The sequence below is a fragment of the Pelodiscus sinensis genome, chromosome 1 (genome assembly GCF_049634645.1).
Source record: "Pelodiscus sinensis isolate JC-2024 chromosome 1, ASM4963464v1, whole genome shotgun sequence".
NCBI lineage: Eukaryota > Metazoa > Chordata > Testudines > Trionychidae > Pelodiscus > Pelodiscus sinensis.
Genome location: NC_134711.1, coordinates 59,414,637 through 59,435,004, shown reverse-complemented (window position 1 = coordinate 59,435,004; position 20,368 = coordinate 59,414,637). Strand labels below are relative to the sequence as shown.

Below are 20,368 nucleotides of genomic sequence, written 5' to 3'. Positions count from 1 at the left end.
ACCTGCAGGAAAGAAACTGAAACATTCCACAGAAGCAGTAATTATGATAGACACTGCAGCCATGCAGTATATTTGAGGATCTTGTTGTATTGCGTTTATGAATATTCATAATATTTGGACCAACAATTGTGGACAAATCCAGGGGGAGAGGGTTAGTATAGCTCCCCCAGGAAGTAATAACAGTGGGGAGAGATATCGGTTTAGGGCAGTCCAAGAAGCAGTACAAAGGAAGAACTTGGGCTATAACAGTTGCATGTAGAAACTCAGGGCATTATTTCCAACTGACGTGACCTTGAATCCAGGGGGGTGCCAAGCCCTTGCTGAAGTGTTGGACTCTCTCTTAACTTACCAAGGCCTTGGGCAATTTCTGGTATGTTTAGTGAGAAAGTAAATTCTTTTACTATTTTTTACATTTATTTTCTGTATGCTTTATATCCTGAATAGAGAGCTTTGTGAGAACTTATAACTGTTCACAGTCCTTGGAGAGAAACCAGAGTTTAGTTACTGCCCATAGTCAAATTAGTCTGCTAGGGATACCAATGTGAACCGCAGCGGACTGTGGCTAAAATTCTTGTCTGGAGAGAGAAGGGGCACAGGTCCTGTCCAGGGAGATGACCTCCTGTAATTCTCAATGAGTGGTAGATCAGCTTCCTTTGATGGTTTAACTTTCAAAGCATATTGTCTTTTCTGTTGAAAAAGACCTAAGGTGCTTCTAATAAGTATAACATGCTTCCTTTAATGGTGACATGTTGCCCACCAAGGGCTGTAAACTGTATATATAACCTGTTGAAGTTGTGTACTTATAGGCCCCAAAGACAATTATGTAAACTGTATACATTTTTTATGTTAAAGAAGTGATTGTTTTAATAAGATTGTCTTTACTTTGTAACAGACTACTTTTGCTTCTGTAATCTCTTCAATTACTTCTTGTTCTGTGTATGAGTGAGGAATGTACAGTATGCTAATAGATAAGAGATGGAAGATGCTAATACCATGGGGCCAGATGGTTAAGAAGGAGGAAGAGACTGAGAGATAGATAACAGTTGGACTATTAGGGCACATTAAAGTTGGTTGAAGAAGGGCAGACTAATGACCCTAAAGCAGTGTTTCTTAAACTTTTTATTAAGACCGAGGAAAACCAAACACATTTTTTTTCATGAGGAACACCAAGGATTTTTTGTTGAGAGAGAGAAACAAAAAAAAAGTTGGGGGGAAGTTATTGAGAAAAAAAGGTCATCTGCCCCTTTAAGGGCAGCCATTTTGAGTTCTGTTGTTCTCCGTGGAACATCTCCAATTGCCTCACGGCACACTAGCGTGCCACGGAACACAATTTAAGAAACACCGCTCTAAAGTATAGGTATATTCCCCGGAGAACAAGATAACAGATAAAAGGGGAAACCAGACGTTGTGACTCTCAGTAATCATCATCAAAATGCTGAAGAATGATGGTGGAGGGAACAATTTTGTGATAACTGCCACTTGGATTGTTGATTTCAGTAGGACACTGTAAAAACCCAGACTTAAAATGGAATTTACACCGATAAAAGTAATATATATTGCCATGGTGTTTGGGGTCCTTCTGCAAAAACTTTAGAGTATTGATTTGCCTCTGACAGAACCCAGATCCCCACCCGTGCTCAATCTAACTGGCCATACTGGTAACTATGAGATCATCTATGGGACTTGTGTACCTATGTGTGTGAATGGACACATATATTTTTATTTTCAATAAATGTGCTGCATTGCCTTTTCCCTTGAAAAAAGATCCCCTGTGCTTCCAGGGAGTATAACATGCTTCCTTTAATGGTTTCATGTTGCCCATCAATGGCACTGGCTGCTAAATAGAAACATCTTTTGGGTGATTTTACAAAACCCATTCTGCTTCTGTGGGATGAATGATATCAGGTCTTCATGCCATCCTGGAAATCTTACAGTCAGTCTACAGAAAGGACATAATACAGAAAGGCATCCATAATAAAGGTTTTTGAATGTTTATTATATACACAACTAAAACAGTTTGTAAAAGACTATAGCTTGTCTGAGGAAACCTTTTATTTATTCTCTGAACAAGACTGCGTTCTTAGGCCAGCATTTAAAGGGATTTCAAAACAAGAACTACTGAAAGACTATTTATAACAGGTTTTTCCCCTTGGATTTTTTCATCATCCAGTTTTTACTCAGGATGTTAGATATGATGTAATTGAATATTCGTGTAACTGCTAAGATTTCATGCAGTTACACGAATATTCGATAATCCCCTGGGGCAGGGACGGCAGCCAATGCACTCCTGGCTCCAATCCTGGGGAGCCCCTTGCTACCCTGCACCACTACACCTCTATCAGAAGCAGAAGTGTGAGGTGGCAGGCAGGACCAGTCCACAAGGAGAGCCAGTTTAAAAAACTGTCTCCCCACACAGACTAGCTGCCAGCTGCCCCGCGCTGCTGCGTCTGTATCAGAGGCAGCAGTGTGGGATGGCTACAGCCCCTGTCCGCGGGGTGTTCAAGCTCCCCACGTACTGAGGCTGCTCTGCAGCAGTCCCTGCCATGGAGCAGCCTCTGTCCATGGGAAGCTTGGACCCCCAGACAGGGGCTGCTGCTGCTGCGGCAGGTCCAGGCTTACCATTGACAAAGGTTTACCCGTGGGATGCAGAGCAGTCTCTGTCAGCAGGGAGCCAAAGCCCACCGCGGACAGAGGCTGCTTCATGGTAGCCTCCTCCCTGGCCCCCTTCCCACACTGCTGCCTCTGACAAGATTAACTGATAAACGTAGACTTATCGGTTAATTGTGTAGTTGTCTACACGGTGACATCCCTAGTTTTTACACTACTTTCTTATGTTAGTTTTTATTCTAAATAAAGCTGCATAAGAATGATCAGTTCTCTTTCTCTGGTCCCTCAGAGATGTCCCTCATACCACATGCTCCTATTTGCTATGCCACACACACAGACACACACACAGGATCAACTTAAGCCACTACATACTACATGGATCTTCTGCATTCTCCTTCTCCAAGCACGAAGGAGTTCCAAGAACAGGCAGTTCTTTTTAGTGCCCATCCTCCTCCCAGTAAGGATGGATAGAGGGACTGAATAGAGCTGGGCTCTCTTCCTCCTACTTGTTTACAATCTCCTTGAGAAGCTAACTGTAGATGATGGGGAAGATTGGATAGGATTGAAAGGGAAAGAATATTTTTATTGCTATCAAACTCCGTCCCTCTTTTTAATCTCATTATTCTTGTTTATGGTGAGTAAACAAGAGCATTATTCTTTAGAAAACACATGCACGTGATCTCAAATTCAGATGTATGTGCAACATCTGGCTCCCTCCCTCACCAAAAATTTTTGCGCAGGTCATACGTACTACCCAAAAATATTCTCAAGAGGTAAAAATACAGTTCCCATTAGAATTGATTTTTTAAAGATTCACACAAATATTCTTGAATGAAAAATTACTGTAAAACTTTCCCCAAATCCTAATTTTTCAACATAGATCTAGTTCATAGTGTTGCTTTTAAACTGAATCTGTTGTTGAGGAAAACAGACTGAAAAAGATTTGCATGACTGATGTGCTAAACTGTGAAAGTCAAAGCTGATTTTGCAAAGAGGAAGTTTGCCCATAGTGACTTCCGTTAACAAAAGATTCTCAACCTGGGACATCTTAATATCTTTTATATCATCATCAGAGTCAGTTACAGTAAAGGAATTGCTTTAAAAAAAAGCAGCGATCAAGAAAACAACAACAAAAATTAGAACACTGAGGTCTTTTAGCTTAGAAACTCCGTGAAGCACTAAAGTATTAGAGATGGGATGGGTACAGAAACAATTTAGATTACAAGACATACATTGTGTAGTGCTCTAAAAGCAAGTCTCTTGCTTTCTCTGAGGTTGCATTTTCAGGATTTGTCATGACAAGTAACGGGAAATATTACAAACTTGGGCTTTAGAAGCGGGAGTGAAGGTGACAAGATACCTGAAAGGAACTGATTCCTTCGTAAGGATCTTAGTTATTGTCTGGAGGAATAAAAAGCAGACATAGTTTAGAATCAAACATCCTCTCTATTTGTTTCAGTTATTGGTAAAGGCACCTGACCCACAATAGTTTTAGAAAAGGTGAAGCAACATGCATTCTTCCAAAATGCTGTTGTATTATCTAGAATTTCTTCTAGCTTTGGAATCAATAACTGGAAAGAGTTAAGTTTTTAAATAATTTAATTTTTAAAAAATAGTATGTTCAGGAGTATTTTCAAGTGGGTGTTGTTCCACCATACTACATGCTGTTTGCGTTTGGAGATTTGATTCTGGAATATAGGTCAAACTCCAAGGAATATGTTAGTAGAAGTCCAGTGTTTTAAGCTAACAATATTGATTTTTTTATGAGGGAAGGGGACAAACCCACACTTAAAACCTTTCTGAAATATTTATCTACATGAAGCTTTGACAAGCAATCACACAATTTTATTTACCGATTCTGTATTTCTTTAGAGGATCAGCCCTAAGGATACAACTCATCTGCTACCACTGATACTCCCATACTACCAAGTGACAGACTAGAATGATCAGATGTAAAAGAATGAAAGATTACTGTTTATCCCATGTTAATATTGCCACATCTCTGGGGAAAGGGGAGGAAACCTGTGGAGAGCTACACAAGAACCCAAGATTCTTTAGTCATTAATTCCTCAAAGCGAAGAAATTGGTTAATACATGACTATGACTAAGGCAACTTTTTGCTCCTGAATAATAAAACTGGCATGTCACCTGGAAACTGGTGCAATAAATATGGAAAACATCTCTTACACTCAGAGGCAACAGGCAGGTAGGGCTAGAAGAGGCTCAGGCACTCCCAAGATGAGCCCCGTTACCCACCCAGATCAGCAGGCAACGCTCTGGCTCCTGTGGAGCCAGGGCCAGCTTGTAACTGGCTTCCCAGCAGCAGGAGAAACAAGGAGGGGGCCCAGAGCACTGCAATTAGGATGAGGTGAACTTGCAGGGGGAGGGGAGGGCCCTGTTGTAATACTGCAGGCAGAATCTATCTTGTTTCAAATTTGCTTTAAATATTTCATTAGTTTATTCATGAAGATTATAAAATTGTATCTCTAGAAAAGCTCTGTATAGATATTTAGCTGTACAATCTAAGTATTCAGCTTTAGCCTTTAGTGCTCGGATTTTCAGACAGTTTTTTAAATAAATTCTTCAAAAGACTATCCTTATTCTAAAATATGTTTTAATTTTAATTACTATAGTACAAAAACTTGCTTCCTGTCCTTTGTATCCATCCCTACTCTCCTTTCACCCCCCCTGTTTGGAGATAGCCTTAAAGGAGCAACATTCCTTTTCTTCCAGGTAACTGAACAAATGAGTTTCCCTTTTCTTTCTATTTGATGAGCTAGTTTTAAGAGAACCCTTCACCAAAATCAGAATCTTACTAAGATATAAAATACTCAGTTATGCCTAAAATCTTTGGAAACATATTTTTAACAAACAGTGACATTTCATAATCATGTCATGTTATGAAAATCACACAAAATAAATTAGTGTTCACTTTGTCTAACAGCAATGAATCTTGTTATAAACACATTGAACAGTTCTGGCTGATTAATTTAAAATAATGTCCTTGTTTCTGTGTGTTAAATATGTAGTAATCTTGAATGATTACTTAGTGAAGGCTACAGAGTATATTTAAAATATATAATCAGCTTAGAAATACTGGTGAACAACATGTAAAACACTGAAGGACTGCATCATGTATTACATAATAATTAATGTTGCATTCAGCAGGACAACTGAATTGCCCTTACTACAAAGATTTTGTAAATAAATCTGAAAAACTTCAGGGAATATCAAAAAACTTGTAACTAACACTTTTTACTCCCAAATTTAGTAGTGCTTTTAATTAGAAACCTTCTGCATGTCCAGTCTTTACAATATGGCAGGCAGTAGAAAACATGCTCCATTTTCTTTAGAAAGAAATTTTAGAAGAGCTTTTTTTTTTTTTTTTTTCCAAATGTGATTTCATAGAATCATAAAATACTAGAACAGGAAGGGACCTCAAGAGGTCATCAAGTCGAGTCCTGTCCTTAAAATATTTGTCTTACCTGCACTTAAAAATCTCCAATGATGGAGATTCCACAACCTCTGTAGGCAATTTATTCCATCCCGACAGACAGGAAGTTTTTCCTAATGTCCAACCTAAACTTCCCTTGTTGCAACTTAAGTCCATTACTTCTTGGCCTATCATGAGAGGTTAAGAAGATTAATCCTTCTCCCTCTTCCTCATAATACTTGAAAGCTGTCCCCTCCGTCTTTGCTTTTCCAGATTAAACAAACCCAGTTTTTTCAGTCTTCCCTCATACATGATTCCTAGACCGTTAATCATTTTTGTTGTTCTTTGGTCTTCCTCCAAATCTTTCCTGAAATGTGGCACTCACAATACTCTGGTTGAGGCCTAATCAGCACCGAGTAGAACAGAATTACTTCTCGTGTCTTGCTTACGCTTAGAACACTCCTGTTAATGCATACCAGGAATGATGGTCACTTTTTTTACAACAGTGTCACGGTTTTGACTCATATTTAGCTTGTGGTGCACTATGACCCCTAGATCCCTTTCTGCAGTACCCCTTCCTAGATAGTCACTTCCCATTTTGTATCTGTGAAATCCCTAAGCAGTATTCCCTCTAAGCTTCGTGGCAGCCCTGAGCCTCTGACTGGGCAGAGCTGATTAATCACCTGTGAAGCTGTGCTGCCACATGCAGCTTAGAGGGGACACTGTCCCTAAGTGAAGTACATTGCATTTGTCCTTATTGAATTTCATCTGATTTACCTCAGACTATTTGCTAAATTTGGGTTCAGGGATTTGGCTGGAAGAGAGAGAAGAGGGAGCCAGTGGGGAGAGTGCAGGGCCCGGGCAAAGCGGGAGTGGAGTATGGGTGTGGGCATCATCTGGGGAGATTGCCTTAAACAGCACCTTCACCCAATGCCCATACATGTTTTCATCAGTCTATTCCAATGAAACAGCAATTTTGTTATGAATTATTCTAACTATGAGCAAAAAGCATTTCCCTTGAGGTTCAAAATGTTTAAGGTTAAGCCCGGTTTGCTTACTAGCCATGAGCAACCATCCATTTTATATACACTATCATAATGAAGCAAACCAGCAATCAAGCCAAATTCAAGTATAATTTTTTATTCCAGCTCTGCACTCAAAGGTTGCACAAGACTAGAGGAAAACAATGTCCTATGAAAACTACAAAATGCATTTTTTGCAATTCAGATTCACCAATCTTGCTTGCCTTTCTCTTGTGAAGTCAGGTGGACAAAGCAGTCAAAGATTGTTACTTGTGCTTGTTCAGCTTTTCTTCATGTGTCCTAGTCAAAGCATTTCTAGAAAATAAAGGTAAAGAAGCAAACTTTCTGGATGTCTCATCTTTTGTACAGTTATAGGTACAGTAATGGATCTTTACAAAAAATAATTTACAGATGAGAAATATTTCTGATACCAGGCAAACTTCAATCGTTTAACAAATTTAGTTTAGAAGCTAATCTGAATATTTTGGTAAAGATTTTAAAGGCAGAACCTACTCTCACTTATTATTTTGCATTGAAAAATTAAAATTGACGTGTTGAGATATGACATTTTTCTTTAGCAAGAATGAATGACTGTGAGAGATAATTTGCCTAGATGCTTTTTCAACATAAAACTGCTTTGGTGGCAAAGACAGGAGTTCTTGGTTTGGGCACAACCAAACAAGCCTATGGCTACACTTATTTCTTGTTCCTCTGCCTTCTGATCAGTAACACATCTAGTCATAGGAAGAACTGTATCTGGTTTACTGAACTGTTATAGTGGAAGTTTATCATCACTACTACTAACCGAAGTGTTGGAGCATAAGTTTTCGTGGGCAAAGACCCACTTCATCAGATGCATGTCTGTGGGTCTTTGCCCACGAAAGCTTATGCTCCAACACTTCGGTTAGTCTATAAGGTGCCACAGGACTCCTCGCCGCTTTTGCAGATTCAGACTAACACGGCTACCCCTCTGATACTTGATCACTACTACTATTTGCTGGCTTTGAATAAGACACCAAAGTTTTCAGAAAGTAGGCTAAATAAAATGCAAGAGTTCTCATCTGTGCCTGCAGCTTCAGCTGAGAGAGATTTGTCCTGGAAGCAAGGGTCTAAAAGTGCAACTAACATGGAATATTTGAAGTATGGAGACTTGAGTATGTTTTGCATGGCAGAATGTGATGCTAAAGGTGCATTACTGGGAAATATAGAGCACACTTCTGAAGTCAATGGCAGACAACCACGCCTGATGATGCAACCAGAGATACTGGAATGAGGAGATATTTAGGACTTTTAACATGAGCTGTCTTTTACCCAGTTTAAGGTGAAAAATACGTAGCTGGAGTCAGCTTACCTTAAGCTGAGTAGATGTTGTCTTCACAGAGGGTGGCTGATGGGAACAAATGTTCCCGTTGCATTCCCTTACTCCTAATGACTGTGAGGAGTACCGGCATCGACTGGAACTGGCCTCAGTGTTCGATTTAGCGGGCCCTTAACTAGACCCGCTAAATCGAATGCCAGAAGATCGACCTCCAGCATAGCAAGTGAAGAAATGGCCCAAGATTGGGTGATAGATATAAATGTAAAGGGCTTGATTGTACAGGCTGAGCTGAACAAGGAGTATGCTCAATAAAACAAAAAAAGATTTAAAAAAGTTTTAATCTTTATAGTATTTGGATTTGTATGCCTGCTTGAAATTATTAAGTAATTTTATTACTTGAAATAGAACATTTTGTTTTGGAATGCTGTAGAGTCACTCAGTTCTCCTGGATTTACTGAAATCTATCAAATCTTTATTAACTGAAATGTATCTATTTCATTGTAGAATGCTAATACCATTTCCATAATTCCCCCCTCTCAGAAATTTGGGAAGCATGTGGTTGCTGGAGATTTTACTTGTTTTAGTTATACCTACTCCCTTTTAGCAAACTATTTTGTCTATTTATTTATTTATGGATGGGGTCGGTCGAGACTGCTTTCAAATTGAAAGAAATAATGAGGTATCATTCCACAATCTAACCAGCATAAGATGACAATTTTTGTTCATCAGTTCTGCTTTAGTATTTCAGAACCATTGACAACCCAGATTACAGTGAATAGGAAAGAATCCAACTTAAGTGTCTGTAGATGGCAGTGAATAAGGAGGTGTTATTTACTCCTCCTCATAAAACAACAAACAGGTGCCACACAATGAAATGAACAGGCAACAAATTTAAAACAAACATAAGGAAGTACTTCTTCATACAAAACCCATTGAACACATTGCCCCTGGGATGTTTTCAAGGCCAAAAGTATAATTGGTTGGAAAAAGAATTAGAATAGGTCCATCATTGGCTATTAGCCAATAGAGTCAAGGATGCAACCCCATGCTCAGAGTGTTTCTAAACCTTTGACTGCCAGATGCTGGGACTGGATGAAAGGGGACTGGTCTCTTGAGATATCTGAATTATCTGGCATAGGGCACTGGGCTAAATGGATCATTTGTCTGATTCAGTACTGCCCCTCTTATATGTTATTAGTTCTGGTTTTGCTGAAGAATAAACATTTTTACATATTGCCTTTAACTTGATGTGCACAGGACTTGGAAGATACTCCAGATCATCCAGTCCTGTACCTTGCTGTAGCAGAAAACCATGTCATATAAACCCATACATAAATGCATCAAGTTCCATCTTAAAACTACATTATTTGCTCCCAACTGATACTTTTTGGGAGGCTTTTCTAGAACCTCACTCCTCTGATGGTTAAAAAGCTTACACTCAGCCTACATTTATTCATGGCCAGTTCATAACCATTTGTTCTTGTGCCAACATTTTGCTTTTACTTAAATAGCTTCCTTTTCTGCCCGTTGATACCTTTCTGACATACTTATATAGAGCAGTCATCAGGGATGCTAGTTTTCTGTCATAAAAAAGCCCCCAAATTCTCTGATAAAAAACAACAATCTTTATATTTCCATGATTAAAATGAAACATAGAACTTGACTTTCCCTAGCCATGGTATTTATAATTATCGGTTGAAATTAAAGTTTTATTGATATATTTAGAATTTTAAATGAAGTTCGAAGCCTACCAGTTCCAATTATTATATTGAAATAAAATAGAATTGCAATGTACATATCTTACATATACTAAATATTGTTTGCATTCCATAATTTCAGTTTTTTTTAATGCACAAAAATAAAGTGAAAATTGCTTTCATATTAACATTACTGACTTTATGAGTTAGTCCTGGCTTATATAATAGAGTTGAAGTAGAACCGTCACTTTTGATCTTTCAACTTCGGTAATGAGCACAGAAAAGAGCCCCAAGTTTGCAGAAAGTTTTTTCCACATCAGCTGAGGCTATGTCTACACTACTGCTTTTTTTTTGGAAAAAGGTACGCACATTGCATTCCGCAATGTGTGTACCTTCTCCCGATAGTTTTGTCGGAAGAGGCTTTTCCAAAATTTGGCCTGTTTACACTAGACCAAATTTCAGAAAAACCTCTTCTTTCAGAAGAGCCCTTCTTCCTCATGACACAAGGAAGACAGGGCTTCCGAAAGAGCACATCTGCTTTTCCGCAAAAAAATGTCAGAAGAGCAGACACGTTCCCTGGATGCGGCGGAGTTTCAGAAAACCCCCGTAGTCTAGACATAGTCTGAATTTACAAACATGTTGCAGGAGAAACACAGCATGTTTTGTCAGATTGGGAATGTGCTTGTCAACAGTCACCCATCAGTAAATGGGCTCCTCAGTGTTTCCAAATGCATCTTTGGCAATACCTAAATATAATAGCCATTCCATGTTGCATTCTTCAGACAGCTTTAAGTGCACTTTCACAGTTTCATAATCTGTAGACGCATCAACTATTTGTTTAGGATCCAGTGCATGAACAGCTTGGAGAAAATCAATTGCTGGTTGTTTATTTTTTATGTTGTACTGTCTCAGTTTATCAGCAGCATTTTGAGCAGCTGCAGATCCATTCACATTATCAGTTGATGATGTAAGATGCTCCAACCATAAAATTAAATCCAGAACAATGTTGTACAATTTGTTGTAATTGGCATTTTCGGTATCGTAAAATGTAGTACAGTCACCAAGCGTCCATAGCTCTCTACAATGTACTTCAGGTAAGCATCAACGTCTTCTACCTCTAGCACATCAGCTAGTTCCCACAGAACAGAGATATCCCCACGTTCTGTTCATTCATGCTCCATGAACCCACAGTAGAGCAGGTTGTACTTCACATGGTATGTTGCATAACTGAATCATGTATTCCACTTAGTGCTGGTGAATCAACACTCTTTTCTTTCAGGTATCTGAAGAACAGTGCACTTGCATATAAAGGTATCCCGCCAAGCATTTCCTTCAAGAGCAACTATATGTGCATAGCAACAAATACATACATAGTTTGACCACGGGTTGCAAAGCATCAAGCCTTTACTATATAGTTTGTGCTGTGTATTACAAATACTAACATTCAATAGAGCTGAATTCTACCACACATGGAATCAGGGCTTGAGAAACAGTAGCATGATTTTTTTCTGAGCTAGACTGTCTTTAAAAGCTGTGGTGCCGTGACGTCAAAATGCTTAGGAGGATCTACCTTGAGCACCTGAAATAAAATGTTGAAAACTCATCTATTCTGAAAATCTGTTGTTTCATCAATGATCATGGCAATTGCGTCCTTTCAAATCACAGAAAGATGCAGTGGGTCTTCTTAAAAGAGAGGAGGCAAATAACAGGGATAAAATTGATCTGACTAGGCACTACCTCTCAACGTGCTTGCTCAAAAAAATCTCTGATAATGGATAAATCAGTTTTATGCGGAGGAATGTCTGCTTTTATATATATCTGAACAAAATCTAAAAGTAACTGTTTCATGCTGTTCTTTGGTAGCTGTAAAGTGCCAGAATGATCCAGTCATCGTGCACTGTATTTTTACTGTTTTTGATGGACCTGTTGTTTCAGCTTCTTCTTTTAGTTTCTCATTCAGTTTGTGTTTAGTGCTTCCCATGTGTTTTACAACTGTCTGCCTTCAAACAGAATCTATAGCCTTTCTGCAAACAGTACAGAACTGAATCTCTCTCATCTGGAACACTCTGGTCCAGCAACATCTGGCAAGACCACAGATGTTGCTAGACCAGAGAGCCCCGGCCTGAAAGGATGAGAGTGGCTGGGCGCAGAGCCGGTCTCGTCCACAGCTGCCTGCAGGGCCCGGGATCTGGGGGTAGATAGTCCCGGGAGCAGCTGCCACCATGTGGGACTGGAGCTGGGAGCAACTGCAGCCACATGCATGAGGCCGGGGAACCCAAGGGAGCAGCTGCCGCCACACGGGACTAGGGTCAGAAAGTAGAGTCCCAAAGGGCAGCAGAGCCAGGCAAGTGATCTGGAGAAGTGTTTCTCGACCTTTTTTTGTATAAAGTACCCCTTTAAAATATATAAGTATCCTCAGTACCTACAGTTTTCAGACACACACAATTTTTTTCTACCATTGCAACACATTTGTTCAAACAACTTAATCGTAGGTGGGTGGGAGATGAAATTTTTGGGTGTAAAAAGTATAAAAATAATAAAAACACTGTAAAACTTAAAACAAAAATTCAGTTCTCCCCAAATTTCAGTTGTGTTGACGTACCCCCCAGACTCCTCTCAAGTACCCTTAAGGGTACTTATACTACTGGTTGAGAAATACTGAGCTGCAGGAGGTCAGGTCTCCAGGTTCTTCTGGGGCAGCAGCCAGGAGGGGTCCAGCAAATTCCTTTGTTCAGGATTACTTGGGTTCTGAGGGTGGAGGTTCAACCTGTACCATCAATATGAAATGTGTCCTTGTCAAACTCAGTGACATGGACTTTAAGGAAAATGCAGGACAATGTAGCACTTTAAAGACTAACAAGATGGTTTATTAGATGATGAGCTTTCGTGGGCCAGACCCACTTCCTCAGATCATATTTTGATCAGATTTTGATCTGAGGAAGTGGGTCTGGCCCACGAAAGCTCATAATCTAATAAACCATCTTGTTAGTCTTTAAAGTGCTACATTGTCCTGCATTTTGCTTCAGCTACCCCAGACTAACACGGCTACATCTCTATGGACTTTAAGGGTGATTTTTAAAGTTCTCATAAATTTAATTATTTCCATCTGAAGACTGAAGTGAAATTTCTGAGGCACTAAACCCCACCTCAAACACTGCTGAGAAACCTTTATATACCAGAAGCAGTTTATTGGTGTATGTTTAGCTATGCAAATTGAAAGAACATTCAAACATCAATCACTAGAGGGAAAGGTTGTGCAAACTGAATAAGTGTCACTGGTACTTCAGTAAAGTTTAGTTAATTTAAGTTTTTATTTTTTCACAAAATATTAAATCTAACTATTCTATATACAAATGTAAATTCCATGTTTTTCTGTGACAAAAGGATTTCTAGGCTCCCTGGTAATCATATCCCTCTCTTAGCTTAAAACCAGTGGTTTTCGAACTGGGTTGTGACTCAGTACTGGGTCGTGAAATGTCAAGCACTGAGTCTTATTGCTGCAAGGTGATTACATGACCTATGGGGGTGCAAAGGCAGGCCAGATGCCTGTTCTGGCACCACAGACTGGGCAGCATGCCCAGCTCCTAGAGGGGTGGGGGTAGGGAGAATGAACAGGGCTCTGCACATTGCCCCTGCCCCAAACACTAACTCCACATTCCCATTGATTGGGAACCTACCACTGGCTCCTTCCGGGATACTGCATGGTCTGTGGTGCCAGGACAGACAAGAAGCCAGCCTTACCACCCCATCTGCACCGCTGACCAGGAGCTACTCAAAGTAAGTCCCTCCTGCCCCAGCTCTGACCCCCCCAAAACTGGAGCCACCTCATATCCCCCAAAGCACTCATCCTCAGCCCCACCCCAGAGCCCACAGACTAGTCAAATTATGTTTGGTCGTGGGCATCAACAATCAAATTCAACTGGGTCATGAGAAAAAAAAAAGTTTGAAAACCACTGGCTTAAAACAAACTCTTAAGTCTTCTCACATATAGGCTTCCCAGTTACTCTGATTATCCTAATAGCCCTTCTCTGCAATTGTTCCAATTTGAATTCATTTTTCTTGAACACAGCTGATCCGAATTATAAACACTATTATAGGTATGTTTCCTAGTATGGCATTTAACCTTTTCCCCAGCCATTTCACATTGGCAACTGTCTTCCTACAATTCATGTCTTTCTCCTCCATTACTTCCAATCAGTGAGCCTCAGTTTATATATTAAATTCTTGTTAGGCTCTTAGTACTATTATATTTAATCCAATTTATTTGATTCCATGCATCAAGGTCATCCAATTCTTCCTGTATAATTCTTCCAATCCTCCTCTGTATTGACATTTTCCAATTTTGTAACATCAGCATACTTCACTGACATATTCCTATGTTTTTTGTGCCAGGGTTACTAATGAAAATATTCAACAAGATCTCTTCCGAGACCAAACCTTGAGGAACCAGCCAAAGAAGTCCCCTTTCAGGAAAATTCATGTCTCCTTGTTAGTCACCACCTTACAATTTTGATATTAAATCCCATTTAATAATTTCCCATGTTTTACCATATCAAGTGCTATATTGAAGACCAGATAATGAGATCTACTACATTTTACCTTAAATATAGCCAACAGTCTTGCTTTTCTTCAGTCATATGGCACCACATCCAATGTGATAACTTTATTAAAAATCCTCACAAATGAACTTGCAATTTCATATGCCAGTTCTTCCAGTATTTTAGAATAGATATTATCCAGCTCTGATTTGAGAGCATTAAGCTCTCTGAATTTTGCTTCTACATTAAATGTGGTAATTTCCGTTTCTATGCACTCATTTCCATTAGCTATCTTGACATTGCCCCACGTTCTAAGCTGCCATTTTTACTGAAAACCAAGACAAAGTATTAATTTAGTTTTGAGACATAACCTTCGTATTGTGGTAGATTTTGTTTATTTTGGCTCATCAATTGTGATTGTGGTAAACAATGATAAACCGTCAAACCAAATTAGTACTAAATCCAAGAATAGCCATGAAATACAACTCCTTTAAGCAAAACTGTTCAGAGATGCTATGAACTAGATACATCATGCATTAATAGACACCTCCCAATTAGCCCAATAAGAAACAATGGCTATATGAAAGACTACGTATACAGAGGGAATGCTCAATCTCAAATTAAATCACAAAAATTCTAAAAAAAAAAAAAAAAAATCACGTTGGCTTGCTTACATAAATGTATAGAAATGAGGGCTCTACTTACCTTATAGTTTTAAATCTGTTCTAAATAAAGGTTTTGCTAGAGAGGAAGCCTTCCCTCCAAGCATGCACTTTCCAATTGCTATGATTAAACATATGAACAAAACGTATAGGGGAAAGTTTAGGGGTCTCAGTCAATTTACCTTAGGACCAGTTCCAGTCCTCAAATCCTCTTAAAGCAGGGATAGGGAACCTCTTTTGGGTCAGGGGCCACACACAAATTAGAAGCAAAAACAAAACAAAACACAACTCCAAATAAACAAAAAAGCTCTACAAAAAAACAACCAAAAAACAAAACATCAACCCCTTCACTGATGTGGCCCTTGACTGAGAAGGACAGACATTCTCCATGTTCCCCTTGCACACAAGATCGGGGGGGGGGGGGGGGGGGAGGAGGGAAGGAACCTAGTAGATTTTGTGTGGTCCAGCCTCGTGGGGTGAGGTGGGTGGAGTGGGGTGGGTAGAGTGGCTGGAGCACCAGCGTGGAAGGGGCCTAAGCCTTGGAGGCTGGGTTCAGGCAAGCCAGGGGCTGCATATGGTCCCCAAGCCTTAGGTTCCCCACTCCTGTTCTAGAGGGCCAGTGGGCATCCCCCTTTAGCAGGAGTCTTCTTTGGGGGCTGGGGGAGAGTTATGGGATATGTCTCTATTTATTGTTCTTGTGTGTCTCTTCTGGACCAACCTGCTGGCCTGTGTGCTCCCCATCTGGGCAATTAAAATCTGCTGGGGCTCCCACTGCCAACACAGCACTAGAGTGGATTCCAGCTCCTAACTCCATGCTGCTGATGGTTCTGTGGCCCAAGAGAGCTGTCCTGTCCATAGATGTAAGCTGTGAAACTATTAGCACATTTTGTAAAACTGACTAGGTAGAAATGATGCCAACTCTCCTGAGAATTGGGGCTTTTTTGCGGGGGCCAGATTGGGCACGTACTATGGTTGTAGATGTCCTGCGGTGCAGGAGTTTGAGACATCTGACCTAGAGTCTCTCAGCTCCTGATCTAATTAAGCAATAGGTGTTAACTGAGAGTGAAAAGAAATAAGTAAGACCCTCCTACATCCCTTTTTTCTCAATCTTTTTATAACTGTAGTGTTGTCTGGGAGGTTTTTTTTTCTTTTAAATCAGCCACAAACATGTGAAATCCAAAATTTGCTATCTGTTTTTATTTTGTCGTCTCATCACAAGTCATTAAAGTGTTCTTAGCACACTGAGAAAAATAACAAAGCTCTCAATCTTGCCTTACAAGGAACTGCTCTGAAAGGAAATTTGTCAATGTGGCCATTAATTAAAGACCTGGAGAAGCTCTGAAACAAAATGTGGTTGGTCCTCTAATACTGTACTAGAGTTATCAATGCAATATAGTCCATGAATACTTGACTATTTGTATTAGTTAATTCTATTTTTTTTATATTTAACTGAATTTGATGGAATTTTTAATTTACTAAGGACAAACTGTCTCACCATTTTTACAAAGAGCAGTGTCTGCTATGACCCAGTATAGGACTCATCTCTCTCTGAGGAAAGAGAGTGGCAAGGATGGCAAGTTTATAAATAGAGTCCTGTGCGGATACAAAATTGGTATCCGCATCTGCAAAAAATGATCTGTGGATGCGGATTCCCATCATATAAAGTGCCTTATTGAAGGCACAGAAAGAAACCATCCCCATGCGTAGCAAGAGAGGCAAACATGGTGGAGACTGGTTTTGCTTACAGGGGAAATCCTTGGTGATCTTAAGCACAAAAAGGAAGCTTACAAAAAGTGGAAACTTGGACAAATGACCAGGGAGGAGTTTAAAGGTATAGCTCAAGAATGCCGGGGGGGTTATCAGGAAGGCAAAAGCGCAAATGGAATTGCGACTGGCTAAGGATGTGAAGGATAACAAGAAAGGTTTCTACAGGCATGTTAACAAGAAGGTGGTGATCAGAGAGGGTTAGCGGTCCCTAATGGATGAAGGAGGTAACCTAGAGACAGATGATGTGGGGAAAGCTGAAGTACTCAATGCTTTCTTTGCCTCTGTATTCACGGACAAGGTCGGCTCCTGGACTTCTGCGCTAAGTGACGCAAGATGGGATGAAGATGGACAGCCCGTGGTGGGTAAAGAACAGGTTAGGAACTATTTAGAAAAACTAAACGTACATAAATCCATGGGTCCAGACTTAGTGCATCCGAGGGTACTGAGGGAGTTGGCAAATGTCACTGAGAAGCCTTTGACTATTATCTTTGAAAAGTTGTGGAGATCGGGAGAAATCCCGGATGATTGGAAAAAGGCAAATGTAGTGCCCATCTTCAAAAAAGGGAAGAAGGATGATCCAGGGAACTATAGGCCGGTCAGTCTTACCTCGGTTCCTGGAAAAAGCATGGAAGAGATCCTTAAGGAATCCATTTTGAGGCACTTGGATGAGAGGAAAGTGATTAGGAATAGTCAGCATGAATTCACAAAGGGCAAGTTGTGCCTGACCAATCTGATTAGCTTCTACGATGAGGTAACTGGCTCGGTGGACATGGGGAAGTCAGTGGATGTTATATACCTTGACTTTAGCAAGGCTTTTGATACGGTCTCCCACAATATTCTTGCCAGCAAGTTAAGGGAATGTGGATTGGATAATTGGACGGTAAGATGGATAGAAAGATGGCTAGAAGGCCGGGACCAGCGGGTAATGATCAATGGCTCGATGTCAGGATGGCAGTCAGTTTCTAGCGGAGTGCCCCAAGGTACGGTTCTAGGACCGGTTTTGTTCAATATCTTTATTAATGATCTGGATGAGGGGATGGATCGCACCGTCAGCAAGTTTGCGGATGACACTAAGCTGGGGGGAGAGGTAGATACGCTTAAGGGCAGAGATAGGGTCCAGAATGACTTAGACAAATAGGAGGATTGGACCACAGGAAATCTGATGAGGTTCAACAAGGACAAGTCTAGAGTCCTGCACTTGGGACGGAAGAATCCCAAGCATAGTTACAAGCTGGGGACCAACCGGTTAAGTAGTAGTTCTGCAGAAAAGGACCTGGGGGTTACAATGGATGAGAAACTGGATATGAGTCAACAGTGTGCCCTTGTAGCCAAGAAGGCTAATGGCACATTAGGTTGCATTAAGAGGAGCATTGCCAGCAGATCCAGAGATGTCAATATTCTCCTTTATTCAGCTTTGGTGAGGCCACATCTGGAGTATTGTGTCCAGTTCTGGGCCCCCGCACTACAAAAAGGATGTGGACGCATTGGAGAGGGTCCAATGGAGGGCAACCAAAATTATTAGGGGGCTGGAGCATATGACTTATGAGGAGAGGCTGAGGGACTTGGGTCTGTTTAGTCTGCAGAAGCGAAGAGTGAGGGGGGATTTGATAGCAGCCTTCAACTTCCTGAAGGGAGGTTCCAAAGAGGATGGAGAGAGGCTGTTCTCAGTAGTGACAGATGGCAGAACAAGGAGCAATGGTCTCAAGCTGTGGTGGGAGAGGTCCAGGTTGGATATTAGGAAAAACTATTTCACTAGGAGGGTGGTGAAGCACTGGAATGGGTTACCTAGGGAAGTAGTGGAGTCTCCATCCCTAGAGGTGTTTAAGTCTCGGCTTGACAAAGCCCTGGCCGGGTTGATTTAGTTGGAATTGGTCCTGCCTATAGCAGGGGGCTGGACTTGATGACCTTCTGAGGTCTCTTCCAGTTCTATGATTCTATGAATATCTGAAGATTTTCAGGGCTCTATTTATGAAAACACCAAACATACAGAAGCCTTAATTGTATTCAATAACACCAATCCATTAGGCTACGAAGAATATTTCTTGAGTATGGAAGCAATGCTAAGTTGTCTCTGTATTACCAAAAATTGTTTAACTCTGACTCGTGCTTCAAGGCACTCTTGGATGACTGCATAAACAAGACCAGGAGGACTTTTAAATGCTCTGTTTGGAACCCAGAGCAATCTCTGCCTGCAGTGAGCCTGGGCCCACAGGCTGCTTTGTAGCAGTGTCCCTTGCTCATGCTGCTGCCTCTATTGGGGGTTGGGGGGCAGGGAGGGGAGCAGGTGGTACCCAGCACTGGTTCCTGCTTCCCTCCCTCCTTGCTGCCTCACATACAGAGACAACGGGGGAGGTGGGGGGAAGTAGCGAGTAGTCGATTCAACTAAACCTAAGCTTGTTGACTAGTTGACTAGTTGCTTACATCCCTAATTAGTAGAAACACCATACTAAACAAAAAATGGAAAACGAAAAATGTTATTTTAAAGTGATTTGCATTACACGACACTGCACTGTTGGTGTGATAAGCTAAAACTGTTGCATCCTTCATTGAGACACAGAAGATTGAAGTGACTGAGTATTTCAAGTGTAATTTCACTTATCAGCTTTTGTTTACTTCACAATCAGCAGGAACTCATGAAAAATACATTATTTATGAAAATCTCTGCCAATTGAGGTTCAAGTCAGAAAGAACTCTCTTCAAAAGTGTTCTATGAATCCTGACCTTTTACTGGTAGATCAATTAATATTTATTTTGTTAGATTTTTATTGTGTAAACTCAATAGCCATGTTTACTTATTCATATATTTCATATTGAAATTAGGGTACTGTTTACTACAGCCCTGTTTTCTAGGATCCATGTATTTAAACAGCTCTATCATTTCATTTAAACAGCTCTATTAACTCATTCCATGCTGCGGCATTACCAATAAACATAAATAGAACAAGAGAAATCAAGTTAATCACTAATCAACACGGCCATTTAAAACTTGCTACTGGTCTAGAGTCCCCAGTTTGTGGAAAGTTTAAAGAGATTGTGAAGAAATGAACTTGAATGAAAATTGTATTTACCAAGACACACTATATTCAAAGTCTTCACGGGGCTACATATGCTGAAACAAGTCAGTCACTCACATCCAAAAGCGACCATGTGATTCTAAAAGATTATTAGGACTGTGGGTCTAAGAATTTAGTTTGTGAAGAAGAGAGAAAGAAAGTCTAAAATATAAACAACTATTTAGTTTTCATTTTTTGTGTAGTCTTTTAGCTCTATGGACAAAAAGGATGTAAGTATAAAGTAATGCCTATATTCTCATTTGTTACTCTT

General features: G+C 40.3%; 1 protein-coding gene across 10 annotated transcripts in view; it reads right to left on the bottom strand.

Annotated features, from left to right (window-relative positions):
- The window catches only part of USP15 (ubiquitin specific peptidase 15), a 136,686-nt gene that overhangs the window by 29,331 nt on the left and 86,987 nt on the right, over nt 1-20,368 (bottom strand). For 2 of the 10 annotated variants that reach the window (XR_012904399.1, XM_025177814.2), the window contains one exon: nt 7,287-7,377. The exons of the other annotated variants lie outside the window; for them this stretch is intronic. The gene's annotated coding sequence lies outside the window, so the exon portion shown is untranslated. Of the gene's footprint in view, nt 1-7,286; nt 7,378-20,368 lie in introns of those variants that run through there. 10 annotated transcript variants of the gene reach the window in all.